Source organism: Diachasma alloeum, unplaced genomic scaffold (genome assembly GCF_001412515.2).
Source record: "Diachasma alloeum isolate Michigan unplaced genomic scaffold, Dall2.0 Dall_scaffold_00210, whole genome shotgun sequence".
Lineage (NCBI taxonomy): Eukaryota > Metazoa > Arthropoda > Insecta > Hymenoptera > Braconidae > Diachasma > Diachasma alloeum.
This window is the reverse complement of record NW_021680375.1, coordinates 2,572,506-2,586,667: the sequence shown is the minus strand read 5'-3', so window position 1 is coordinate 2,586,667 and position 14,162 is coordinate 2,572,506. Positions and strand designations below refer to the sequence as shown.

At 35.2% G+C, this 14,162-nt stretch overlaps 1 protein-coding gene across 1 annotated transcript in view; it reads left to right on the top strand.

The window, feature by feature from the left end:
• The first annotated feature begins 52 nt into the window (after positions 1 to 52).
• The window catches only part of LOC107036662, an 81,701-nt gene continuing 67,591 nt past the window's right edge, over positions 53 to 14,162 (top strand). Inside the window, exon 1 of the mRNA XM_015254770.1 lies at positions 53 to 388. The gene's annotated coding sequence lies outside the window, so the exon portion shown is untranslated. The remainder of the gene's footprint in view (positions 389 to 14,162) is intronic.

Genomic DNA, 14,162 nt, shown 5'->3' with positions numbered 1-14,162 from the left:
CTTTTTTTTCAATTTCACTACAGAAATTTCCGTTTATAAACAATCTTCTTCCAATTAAAAGTGTTATTGTTTTACTCACACCCTACAATTAATCGCTTATATTATTTTAATAAAGTAAATACGTTTTTGTTTATATATTCTCTGAAGATTTCAACGTGAGGAAAAGCCTGAGCTAGAGGGCGCGTTGAACTAACCTCGATTCGGTAACTATTACCAAACGCCCAGTTGTATTAAACGGTTCCCGGTTTGCGTCAAGCGAAAAATTTATCATAATCAAATGGTGTTAAAATCAACCAGCAGTTGAGTGTACCGCGATTAGTCCTAGTTATCAATGAATGTCCAGTTATGTGAACCTAATCGAAAAAAAACCTTCAACCGAATCCGTCAGGTAGATACAAGCAAAGCCTTCTATCAGTGTGACATGCTCACTGTCATATGGCGGGCTCTCATATACTCGCTGTCCCTTGCTTGCTTTGTGACCATTTATTGGTTAGAAGAAGTGTCAAGATGTTCAATATAAAAAGTTGGATTGATTGTAAAAATTATCAGTGTCAGATGCTTTTGTCACTGTAGATACAACTATGGATGTGTGATCTTACAACCGAGTAACGAATTTATCTGTATCGGAGATTTGTATCTCCTCATGTCAAATGTATCAGTACGACAGGTACCATCGTTAATGGTGTTGTCTTTCACTTTTTAATCATCGGTAAACCGTTAGGCTCAACTTCCACCAGATGCATAATGTACATCTCATGCATTGAACATTTGAGATGAGAAATGAAATTCTCATTTAAATTTAAATGAAATTTAAACGATGTATAAATTTACCCGGCCTACACAGATGCATTAGCAAACGTCAGTCCAATCCTCTTATGAAGCTTTGGATGATTTTTCATTGGATCAACACTTTTTTTAACCCCATCCCATTTTTTCAATCGTGTAAAATATGGTCATTCAGTTTTGGGACGTATGTTACTTTGTGCTTAGGCAGATGGTACAAGAGAAAGAAATATTTGCATAGGGATTGTGGGTTCTGTCATTACTGACATTAACGAAGGGCTTTTGGAGGTGATAAATACAAGTAAATAAAGAGGGTCTTCTTTCAAATTTATTTACATATATTTAACCCTCTGAAGTGAACGCTCACTACCACACAACGCCTAAGCACGTTTGCTCGTTCCCCCACTCCGCTTATACCGACAGGGTTTGGTAGGATTTTCTCTTCAGAGGGTTGATGTAACAGAAAAAAAAGAATGAAAGATAATGATGGCATAGAATTGTAATATTTATGACGCTTTTCATACTCAAATGCAAGATATCAATCTGAAAGAGAGATATATCACAGACTTTCTAGTTTTCGACTACAAAAGGGTTCGTTTTTATTAAATTTCAAAACGGAAAATACATTCGTCGCAACTGGTACTTTATACACGCTGCGTGCCTCGCCTGTGGCTCGGACTGTAAATCTCACACTCGCCAAAAACGTAATTTATCAATTCGTTAGACAAATATACCAGTTAAAATACCTGTTTGTTTAAATATTTTTTGAACCATTTTTAGCGCTGCGTTAATCAGCCATTGTAAAATCAAACATTCAATTTGTTTTGTTTCTCATTGTTTGTTTTTGCGAAATTCCAATAAATTTTTATTAAGATAACAATAACAAGCGAAAAATGGACAATGTTGATATATTCAGATCAAAATCAATTGTTATATTGTCGTTCAATCTTTGTTATTAATTTCTTTCTTTTTGCTTCCGAATGGAAGTTTTGTAATCGTCCGATTTTCACATTTTCTAATTTTGATTAGACATGATGTAGAATAGTCCAAATCGGAAAAATAAAAAGTTTGGCGACCATGTCTGTATGTGAGATACGTCCACCGCCACCTTAGCGACGGTCAATTTGAAAAAAATCTAATAATTAACTAGCTTAAGTAATTCCAAAAAATCGAAATTTTGTCAGATTATAGATCTTAAGGTGGACTAACTTCGTGCAAAATTTCAGCTTGATCGGTCCAATAGTTTTTAAAAAAAAACGATTGGTTTTTACATCGCTTTCCAGAAAATCCAAAAAACTAGTGGATCGATTTCCATTTTTTTTTCTTTCAAAATATTCATCTCGATGTCCTCTACCTAGATCAGTCAAAACATATATACCCGTTCATCTAAGTTTTAGAGATTTTCCTGTTTTGCCATTACAATCGTTGTACACGTTCTAACTTGTGCCAAAATCAAGATATCAATTTGAAATTAGGAGAGAATCTTTCTTTTATCATAACAAAGGTTCGTATACTATTAAAAATTTTCGTCTGATTTTTCCGGGTCAAATCCCAAAAATTTTTATCATGTGTAATTTCCACTGAAATTTCCGGCAATCTTATCATTGAAAAATAAAGTATTTCATTAAGTTTCTATTCGAGTGATTTGCAAATCAATAAAATACTTGGTTTTTCAGTTCAATTATTGTTTAAAAATTCAGAAAAGTCTAGAAAATTCAGGGAAAACTTAAAAATTTCTACCATATCGTTTCTGAATATTCATGTTCCATTGAAAATTCAATCAAGTTCTGGAATTTCCGTCTCACTCCCACTGAAAACTCATGAATTTCCTTGAAGTTTACCTAAAAGTGGGAATTTTACAACCATTTTCTCTCCAAATCGGATTCAATGTTACTCTAATGGGAATTACTAACATTTTTTCCGTGAAATTTATAAACGTTTCTAACAATGTATGGAAGATGGACACAATCGCATCAGTAGTTTCGGAGTTATTCGATTTCAGCTGTCACTGTTATATGCAATATTTCAAAAACTACGTAACCGATATGATTTTGTTTCTCAAAATATTCGTCTCACTGTCGTCTACCTCTGCCTCCACCGAAGCATCGACATTTTTACTATTATTTTTTTAGTATTATCAAGTTACAAAGTTTTGTAAAATTCCACCCGATTCGGAAAACCGCCATCAATGTATTGATAGCGAAAAAACCAGTAACGTGCTCGCTATTATATGCTCGGTGTCCCCTGCTTGTTATGAAATTTTTACCTCGCTCGCTCCTTGTTAGGGTTCGACCCATAGGGGTTGAAGAGGATGTGACCCATAATTGCTCGAACCAATAACTTCTCGACCGATTTCTTTCTTTAGGTTTATTGAAGAAATGATTTTTGCGACTTTTTTGAAATTTCTCATTCTGGTCCGAAATGTTCAATTTAAGAAAAGTCGCAAAAATTTGAACGTTTGAATTCGAATCACTCCACAACCACTAGTACGTTGATGCCCGGAGTTCAGTCCAGTCCTAATTATACAATGCCACATCGATTGTGGGACAAGATACTTAAACCCGTCGTTTCTCCAGGAGAAATTTTATTAGTCAAAAAATTATACATGTTTCGCCGTATTCCACCAGTTGTATTGACAAAAGTAAAAAGTGCTGAATATTATTGAGAATTCTTCCCATCCAAATTTCAGCCAATAGAATTCCACTATTCGACCTCACGTGGTACAGCCTGCAGGGTTTTCAACTGATTATTTTTGGTAATCGGATCTGGCCTTCCCTGGGCCAATCAGAGTTCAGTATTCAATAACATGAAGTACTTCGCAATGAAAATTACAGCGGTTATTTCCCCCTAGCTTTTGATAATTTGCCTGTAGCTTTTGATAATTTTCCTCTAACTCTGCAATTGTTTCTCTAGCCAAATAACTGTCAAATATTATCCTGTGGAGTGAAAGAAAGTCATGAAGAAAATCAAAATGAGTCGGTTTGGGAAGGATCCGATTACCAAAAATAATCCGTCGAATACCACCTACCTACGGAAATTATCAGACTGATAATTTCCCTGTAGCCTGTCAATTGTTTTCTACGAATTTGACAGATATTCCTCACATTTTCGTGAGATGTAATTTAAAAAAACACTCAATCACTGATAGAAATTTTTTGAAAATTAAGCAATAGTTGCACTTGAATTCTCAATGTTATGAATTTAAATTCAATTTAAGATCAAATTATTCATGGAATCTCTCATTCACGTTGGAACTTCAGGACAATTGCTTTCCATGGTAGATTATCACTGATATTTCATTGAGATAAAAACAGTAGAATTTTTTAATTCATTACGGAAATTGAACATCACATCCCACTGAATTTTCAGTGGTTTAAAAATTCAGGGAAATTGTAGCCTGTATTTTCAAATTACTTAATAATTTTCATTATCATGTGGATCTGAAAATTGCAATTCTATTGATTACCCCAGAATTCAACTGATTTTTCAATAACAAAAGACATGAAAATTTCGTGTGAATGAGTGATTGTTAAAAATTTTAAGATTTTTTACTTGAAATGTCAGGAGTAATTTTTTAACAGTGATTCTTTTCAGGGGGTCCGTTTTGCCCGCCTAGTCCATTTTGTCCTACCCTCCCCTATTCGACAACTAGAGTGGCTCGATTTTGAACATTCGAAATCAGAGTTCGGGGCACTATGTTTTATGTTCGCGAATATTCATCCAATTCCTAAATTTTTCAATCAGAATCAAGCATCTTTCTGCCGGAAAAATATCCGAATTGACTTCTAAAAGTTGATATTTCACATTTGACACAAAAAATCATGGATAATCCTATATTGACGTATGAGTGTCCCGTAACCATTCGAAAGCTGGTGCCACCACGGTACCTCTGGAATAAATTTGTAGCCTTACAACTTCAATAGTCCATAATTTCATCCACATGGAAAAGTCAGCCTTATGAAAGACCGAATTATATCCATAAAGAATAAAAGCTAGAGCCTCTCTTCCAGTGCCTCTGTCAGTTGTAAAGTGTATATCCTGTGAAAAAGGCACGCAATGTAATTTCTACCTACTATACCAGCCCTCTCATTAGCCCTCGTACTCCCCTATGGGTGACTCGTGTATATTTTTCTCCTCCCCCCTCCCCCTATTTTTTAAATTTCCTAATCCTTCCGCAGAGCTCCGCCTCTCTTAGACGCGATGCACACCACGCTTCTCCAGCAATTATTCATGGGTGCATGAATAATGGAATGTCCAGGCCGATGGAATTGCAGATATGTACGTCTCATTTTCTCTCTTTTTTTACTCTCCTATGTCTTCATACGTGAGGATGATGACATGGAACATTTGATCTTTTGTTGTTTCCTTGTGCTCCATCATTTTTTTCTATTAGTGATTGAATTAAAGGGTTGCTTGTTCATAGGATAGGATGACAATACTGAATTTTTGCTGATGCCTGGCCTTCATAATAACGTTCGGGGTGAAAAGATCACTCATGGGGATATGTCCACCGGGTAGATTCTACGATAATCCATCAAACACAACGCACTTTTGTGAATATCGTAGGATAAAATGACGTCTGCATTAGTTCCAGATAAATGCTTTTTTCATTGATAAAAAAAGTTTAGTTTTATCTATGTTAATCGTTAATTCAGAATCATAAAAATAGTTTTGGTAATAGATTGTCTTTGACAAGCGACATTTGCTACCGTCAACCATTATTGGGTAATCATTATTGTTATTAGGGAACCCTCTTTCGTGACGGGCGTTTTCGCCACTTTAGGCGCTTTCCGTAAGTATTGGGCATCCCCACTCCACCGCCCAATTAGTAAGGCCGACTCTCACGAAAGAGGGTTAAAGTGGAATTGAGTTATTCCTATTTGTGATAATCACTTGAGTTGAAGGAATTCATTTTTTCCCAAAAATGATAAATTCAGAAGCACACGTGGCAATGCCGAGGGAGAAGTTAAAACGTTAGTTTTCAGATTATAGGAATGACTTGGTTTAATTTGAAAAAGTCTCAAATGAGCCATTCTTACCATCTAAGAGACCATAAAACCTCCCTAAAACTGAAAAAAAAACGAATCCCAATTAATCTGGCACCAGTTTGTTGTTTGCTAAAAACAGAGTCTTGCACGGAAAAAAATATTCTTGAATTGAGTATATTTTGTACCGAATCAAGATATGCATAAAGCTGATTCAAGTATATTATTTATGATTCGAGTAGGGAAGGTTGGGGTAAAACGGACATTTTTTACTTTTTTTAAAATGTTAATGAGGGGTTGAAATGTTCATAAAATTTAATCTTTTTTTTTTCAATACAAAGAACAATTCTTTCCCTTTGTGACGAGCCTAAACTGAGCTCAAGTGATGCCGTCGAGACTACACGATAAATTTTTTGGATAGATCATCACTGTCTGAAAAAATATCAAAAGTTTTAAAATCATTGCAATTTCGAAAGACATTGGATCGGTGCATCTCGTTGCGATTTTTCGAGCACTTAATTTGCCTGGATCTCGACTTTTCCAGTTTTTTCTGTAACAAGAAATATTTACTGATATAAAAACAGAAAAAAATGAAAAAGTCGAGACGCAGGCAAGATAAGTCCTCCCAAAATTGTGACGAGATGCACCGATCCCATGTTTTTCGAGATTGCGACGATCCAAAACGTTCGATGTTTTTTCTGACCGTGATGATCTATCAAAAAATATTATCGTGTAATCTCGACAGCATCACTACTGAGTTCAATTGATCAATTTGTTTCTGAGTTATGAATAATTTTAAAAAAGTCAAAAGTGTCCGTTTTACCCCACCATCCCCTATATTATTCTTGATTCAAGTATATTTTATATTCGAATAGGGGATGCGTGTTTCAATTCGAGGATGATTATTTCGTATCCGCCGGGTTTGTACCAAGCGCTCTCAAGGGTAACATAAGGGTCAGGCACTAAGTGTGAGACTATAAGGGTCAAAAAGTGAAGGTCCAAAAATGAGGATCGAAATATTAGAGTCAAAAATTGAGGGCCTGAATGGAAAGGTGAAGGAATGAGGGTCAGAATGTAAAAGTAAAAAAAGTGGGTGTCACGCAATGAGGATCATATAAGGGCTAAAAACGGTGATCAAGCATAATATATGACTTATATTCAAACCCTCATTGCCAGACACTCACTTTTTTTACTTTTATATTCTGACTCTAATGTTTTGATCCTAATATTCTGACCCTCATTTTTTAATTAAGATTGGATACCCTCACTTTTTGACCCTTATGCTCTGACACTCCCACATGGAAAAAATATATATACAGAAATATATGTCACTTATATCCGCTTATATGTGGTATACTTTCCGGCAAAAAATGCAATATTTGAGATATATGTTGGATATATGTGTGTACATATATGCCACCGGGTATACCTAGCATATACTTGGTATACAAGGCGGATATATTCAAGATATAATTCCGGAAAAATCACTATATCTCACTTATAAGTTTTTGCTTATATTTTTTTCTATGCGGGCTTACTGCTCGACCCTTATATTACGCTTGAGAGAGCTTACTACAACCAAGCCTGATACAACAGAATCATCTTCGAATTGAAATGCCCTTCCCCTAATTATACCTGATACAAGTATATTTTATACTCAATTCAAGTATATTTTTTTCCGTGTAGTCGTTATAACGAGAGTAGTAAGTAGTAGTAGTAGTAGTAGTAGTCATTATAATGAGATGAAGGATGTAAAACTTTCAATTTACAGAATAAAGAGAATGGATACGATTTTTGGTCCCTCAAATACGTAAAGGAGAACGGGACAAGAGTGGAATGATAATGCATAGTCGAATAGCGGAGCAGACCGGAACAATAGTAAATTTCATTCTTCAGTATCGAATGAGAAAGACGCGTAGAGTAAGTGCTCTTATGACTCAAATGGAAGAGGCAGGCAAATTAATCTAAGAGACAAAATGGGTGGCACGAGCGCACTGAAAACGATAAGTTATGTGAATTTTGCTCTACATTCATATTTTGTTGCCGTTTAACTTAACCCATCGTTCCACTTTGCCTAGTTTTCTCCTTCATGTCCATTATATTGAAACACATGAAATGTGCAAAGAGTACGTTTAGTACGGATAAATCATGTGACTGAATTAGAGAATCATGTCTCAATCTTAATTCACTGAGTTAACACATTCCAGTTACTGGTGAAACGCTCTTGAGGCTGCGATTTCTAGTCCTTATTCGGTTGTCATTATAGTTTACTTCAATACTAGGTATTACGTCAGTAGCAAGTTTCGTTGAAAATCTAGAAAAGTTCCCAACAAAGTACTTGTTTTGACGACTGTTATCTATCCAAACTCGCCAGTTGATAAGAGAGATTAATTTTAAGGTGTTTCGTCTGTAGGTCTGCGGAGAAGGAGAGTCCTATTGTTATGGAGCCCTGATTTCATTACTGAACACGAAAAATCCAAATTTTTAAATAAAGTTTTCGATTATAATATTGACGTTTCATGCTTCGATTTTTTTTCGTGAATTAATTTTTTTTTTTAATTAGTTAACCGTATTACATTATTTTTCCAAATCTTTTTATATTATAGAAATTCAAATCGACTTCTGGTCATAAAAATTTGGTACTCGAAATTAAGACTCTGAAATTAAGGGTAACAAGGGTCATGGGGATCAGAATAAGGGCCACAAGGGTCAGAATAAGGATCACGAGGGTCAGAATTAGGGTCACGAGGGTCGGATTAAGGGTAACAAGGGTCAGAGTAAGGGTCCAAATAAGGGACATGGGGGTCAAAAAGCAAGGGTCAGAAACTAAGGGTCACCACGGTCAAAATAAGGGTCACGAGGGTGATAATGAGGACAGATTAAGGATCCGAATGAGGATCACAAGAGTCAGATTAAGGATTACAAAAGTCTGATTAAGGGTCGAAATGAGATTCATGGGTCTCAATATCTCTCTATATTGTAAAGATCTAAATCGACTTTTGATTATGAAAATTTGGTGCTCAAAATCAAGACTCCAACATTAAGGGTCACGAGGGGTATAATGAGCGTCGCAATGAGGGTCACGAGGGTTAGATTATGGGTCGCAAGGGTCAGAATAAGGATCATGAGGATCATATGGGGTCAGCGAGCGGAGCGAGCAGGGGGCGTAGCCCCCTAATTTTCTTTATAATTATCGAAACTGTATATAAATGCATAGAAAAAGTGGCAATGTCGCACGAAGAAACCATTTCATTTTTTCAAGGTGGTAGTCCTGCAGAGTATTCTATTCGGTTCAAGTTTGTGGTGTATAACCTATATGATCCCATGTGGTCCCCACATTAAATGCATTAAATTGACAATGACAAAAACAAATGAAAAATTAATCATTTTCCTCCAATTAAAAATACTAAACGTTGGAATGGTAAATTAGTAACGGACACTGTGTATAATTTACGTGTATGAAACAATCGGAGACAGGAAATAATAGGAGAATGACCGTTGATAATGATCTGGGCGATGGGCACACAAGTAAATTACCTTTTGCATTGAGGGGCGACGAGTTGTAGACTTAGAGACAATAAGAAAACATAATTTGCAAACCAAGTTGGAAATAATAAAAGTATCGAAAAATAGTAGACTAAAATTCATTATTTTTTTGATACAATCAATATTCTCCGTAAAATTAACACCGAATGACTAGAAGGTTCGTACCCATGTTTAAATTTTGCAAAACTGAGGGCGAGAGTGTCATTGCCACATCTCATGGTGAAGTGAATGAAAAACGGCAGAAATTGACGATTTGGGACTTTTTTTTCAGTATATCTTGGCCAAAAGATCTAGAACAGAGAATCCAGAGCCAAAAGAGTTTCCTCAATGTCTCAATCTTAATTCACTGAGTTAACACATTCCAGTTACTCGTGAAACGCTCTTGAGGCTGCGATTTCCAGTCCTTACGGTTCATTGTCGTTTCATTCCAATAAGACTAGTTTCTTCGGCGTCACCACTTGACATCTCCACAAGATTTAAACATTTTTTATGACGTACTTAATTCCCGCAGAATAATAAAAAGTAACAGTGAATGGGAGATCAGTAGCTGAAAATTTACGGTTGATACCAGCAGGGTACTATTAAACACTAATACATCAAGCATACGAGACGACTTTAACCATTGGGGAGTGAGGCCCTTAATTTATGTACCCACGAATCCACTCAAAAGGATAACAGAACGATAGACGATCATTTATTACCCATTCAGACTTCTCTTCCCCTCTTTATTTCTCTCACTCCCTTCCAATGTAACCCATCCTCGACTACAGAGTCGTGTACGTTCTCAATTTTTTTTCTCTTTGTCATCCTCGTTAAAAAAACTCGCCCCATTGTAGCAGGCGTGTGTGTAGACTTGTAGAGTTATGCTAATCTTCCGGAAGGTGGTTAACGAAATCAAAGGGTGACTTTAGCCCACTGTCTTGTTTGAGGATAACATCACTACTCTGACTTTTACATCGGGGTTCATCGTATTTAGATGTCAATGCATAAGCGTGAAAGAAATTAGCATATTTAGTATTCTCCTATTTTGATTGTCAATCATTGAATTTGTTGTATGCAATGACAATATTTTTTCATTGTTCTTGGCGAATATATTGAACAATGTGATCTTATAACTTTGTTAGGGGAGACCAGCATAAAATATGATTGTGGAAGGAAATGGACAATGCGCAAAACATGCAACGAGAAAATAAAATGGTAAAAATTCCCATGTCGAAATCTGCACATAGTAAACGTTACCAACGTTTAGTAAGGATTGCTATGGTGCATTGTACGCACGTCAATGGTAATAGATCCTATGGACATAGGAATAATTACCATGTTACACAGTAGAATTTACTATGTTATATAGTAGAGCTTCCTACCCTGTTAGAAAATTACTCCTGAAATTTCAAGTAAAAAATCTTGAAATTTTTAGCAATCACTCATTTACACGAAATTTTCATGTATTTTGTTATTGAAAAATCAGTGGAATTCTGAAGTATTCAATGGAATTGCAATTTTCAGGTCCACATGATAATGAAAATTATTAAATAATTTAACAATTCAAACAGGAATTTCCAGAATTTTCAATCCACTGAGACGAATTTATTAATAATCAGTTATTGGAATCAAATAAATTGTTCAATTTATTCTAATTGAGGATCTCCGTCTAATAAACCCGCTTAAAATGGCACTTGAAATAATAAATGCACAGAAAAGGACCCACTTTGTCGACTCTAGCTTCCGAGAGGAATTCAGGTTTTTGTCTCCGTATCTCTCTCCTGTTCGCTCGATATGGGTAGGACAAATTCCTGAAATTCAGAGATGTTTACTGAAATTGGTAAAATTTTATTCTCGATGTGAGTGCAGGAAGCCCCATTTTTTGTTGGAACAAACAATATCAGTGGAACATTGGTAGCATTACCATGCACGGAGAGGAATTTTTTAGAAAAATTCTAGTGCTAGCACGGGAAAAGAGGTACAAAGGACGGCCAGGAAAAAATTCCAGTGCCGGCACTGGAAATTTTATTGGGGAAAACGTGATTTTTTTTCACGTATTTCTGTGAAAATTTCACAGAAATCCCCAGAAATTTTACCAGAAATACCAAGGAATTTTAGCTTAATAGTAATAGAATTTTTCACAGCCGGTGGATTGTAATTTTTTCCAGTACTCGTACTAGATCTTTTCTAGAAAATTCTTCCCCGTGTGGGCAATAGTAACCATTACTATGAAAAATGGTAAGCATTACTATAGAAAATGTTAAGAATTACTATCGAAAATGGTAACCATTACCATAGGACATGGTAATCCTTCCCATGGGCATGCTAATTATTCCCATGTCTAACATAGTAGAGCAGTCCATAGACCACTGTAATGTTTATGAAGTGATGTAGTAAGGATTATTATGACTATGTAGGGTCAGTTGAAATCCTTTCTACTATTCGGTCACAGTATTCCCTGCTATGGCCACGGTAATTTTCACTATTTCATTGTCTCCGTACGAGCAGTGAGGCAGGCTAGACCCTGGGAATAGAGAAAGTATTAACGCTTGATTAGAGACGATGAGAAATGCGATGAAAGAGTGCTCTTACAATATCTTGCGTGCAGCCTTACGAAGTGATCGCCAATGTCCATCTCGCCAGAGTTGCCTGCTCACATAATCAAGCTTCATACTATTCTATTTTTCTTCGCTACCCCCTATAAACACCATGATAATGAAAACAAATTTTAACATAACAATTTTTGTCGGATCCATTTTCGGGTAGAGGAAATTTTTCGCACCTGCGCATCACAATTCTACTTTAGAAACATTTTTCTTGAAATAAATGCATTTTGTTGATTCAAGAATCAGAAATAGACGTTACGTCTCGGTAATAAATTGAATTTTTATTGGCAAACAAAATGGATAGATCGTTTATTTCTATTTCCACACAATTTCAGTTAATAAAAACGAGGCAAGAACTTCATTACAAATTTTCAAATAAGTTGCTTTGTGGTCTGCAAGGTTTTACAGGCAACTAATTTCGTAAAATTATTTTGTGGGGAGTTCTGCAAAATACAAAGAGGAATTCTTCCCAAACTCCCAATAAAGTGAACAAACCCTGAAAATGTTGCGAAAATTCCGTGCAGCATCCAACGTATTATAAATTGATTGAAAAATGAGACAAAGCAATCTTCATTCAATTTCGCCTGAAAATTTTCTTTCAAAGAGACTAACAATGAATAGAATTTGGGAGACGGTCGCTTATTTTTAACAGCCATTCTCGTGCTTTAGAATGCGATAAAATATATTGAAATTGCATGGCAACAAAATGTTATTCATATCTGCAAGATTTAATACCCAATTCCCCGCATCATAAAATCAAATCAGAATGTTCAATATGGCGCACTGCCATTCACATGAAATATTCATGAATAAATTTGTCACATTAGAATAAAATTTATTATCATCCTGTAACTCTAAATTTATTACATGATCGTTACTTGCGCAAGGGCGATTCTGCTCGTATTGTTAGTACTCTAATCTCTATCCAAAGTCAAAGAAGTTGGTCTCAGGTCAACTCAGTGACTTGGTCGATTTTTGCACTGGTTTCCAAGTCAGTTTTTGGTTTGAGTATGCAACTTTTGGACGGAAAACCAACTTGGACTGGAGGCTTTTTTCCTACGTTGCACGGAGAGATATTTTTGATAAGAATTATCCTACCGTTCTATAAAAGTGTATCATGAGTCATCGTTTCTTCATTTCTATTCCAAAATTTAATAAAAATTACTATATGATGATGGAAATTGTATTATTCTACGTTAGAGAAATTTTATCCTGATGCATAATAAATTTTACCCTACCAGTCTAATAACTTTTATATTATGATAACAACGAAAATTCCAGAACGATTGGTAAATTTTACCCTACGGGTACAGTAATTTTTACTCTACCGGTACGGTAATTTGTATTTTTATCAGGATAAAATTCCTCTAACCTAGAACAAAATTTGATCATATGTTAATTTTTACTAAATTTCAGAATAGAAATGAGGAAACGATGACTCATGATACACTTTTCTTGAACGGTAGGATAATTTTTATCAAAAATTTCTCCCCGTGTGGTTGGTATTTAATTTTGTTCAATGGTTTATTTCGTCAACTTTCGAATTAAATTTTTGAAATTGTGAAAAACATTCAATTCCCTACAGAACAATCCGTGATCGTGACGCTACTCCTTTTTCTGATTTTGAGGCTAATGTCTCTCTTCCTTTTTGATAAACCTTATATGTTTTATACTCATTCCTATTAAATCAACTTCAAATTGACATGTGAATCATTTCATTCTGATCATTTTTCATTAAGTTATAGCTTTTTTAGGCAAAAATTGTTTTTTTTGGGTTTTTACTTCAAAATCAATTTTGGCTGGATTTTTTATTCTTTAGCATCAAATCAATCGAAATATTGATATACCATCTTGAAAGGCATCATTCGTTCTTCTAATTCTGATGTATTGAGTGCAATTAGTTGAATTTTCATAAAGTTATTGGAAATTGTTTTTCTTTTGAACATCATGCCACATCTTGAAATTCGGTCTTGCACGTCATCCATTATTGGATCTTTGCGCTTAAGGGGATACGTGGGTGAAATTCAAAAGTCTTCACTGGGCCTTAGGACCCCTGGAACAGTTTTTTTTAACTGTTTGTTACACTCCAAAAAAGTGGAACATCCGTTTTACTTTATTCGCAATAGATTATGAATAAATGAATTTTGAATTTCATAAATTTTACTCTACTCTAGAGACGTGAAAAATTCATGAAATTTAAAATTCATTTATTCATGATTTATTGCGAATAAAGTAAAACGGATGCTCAACTTTATGCTTT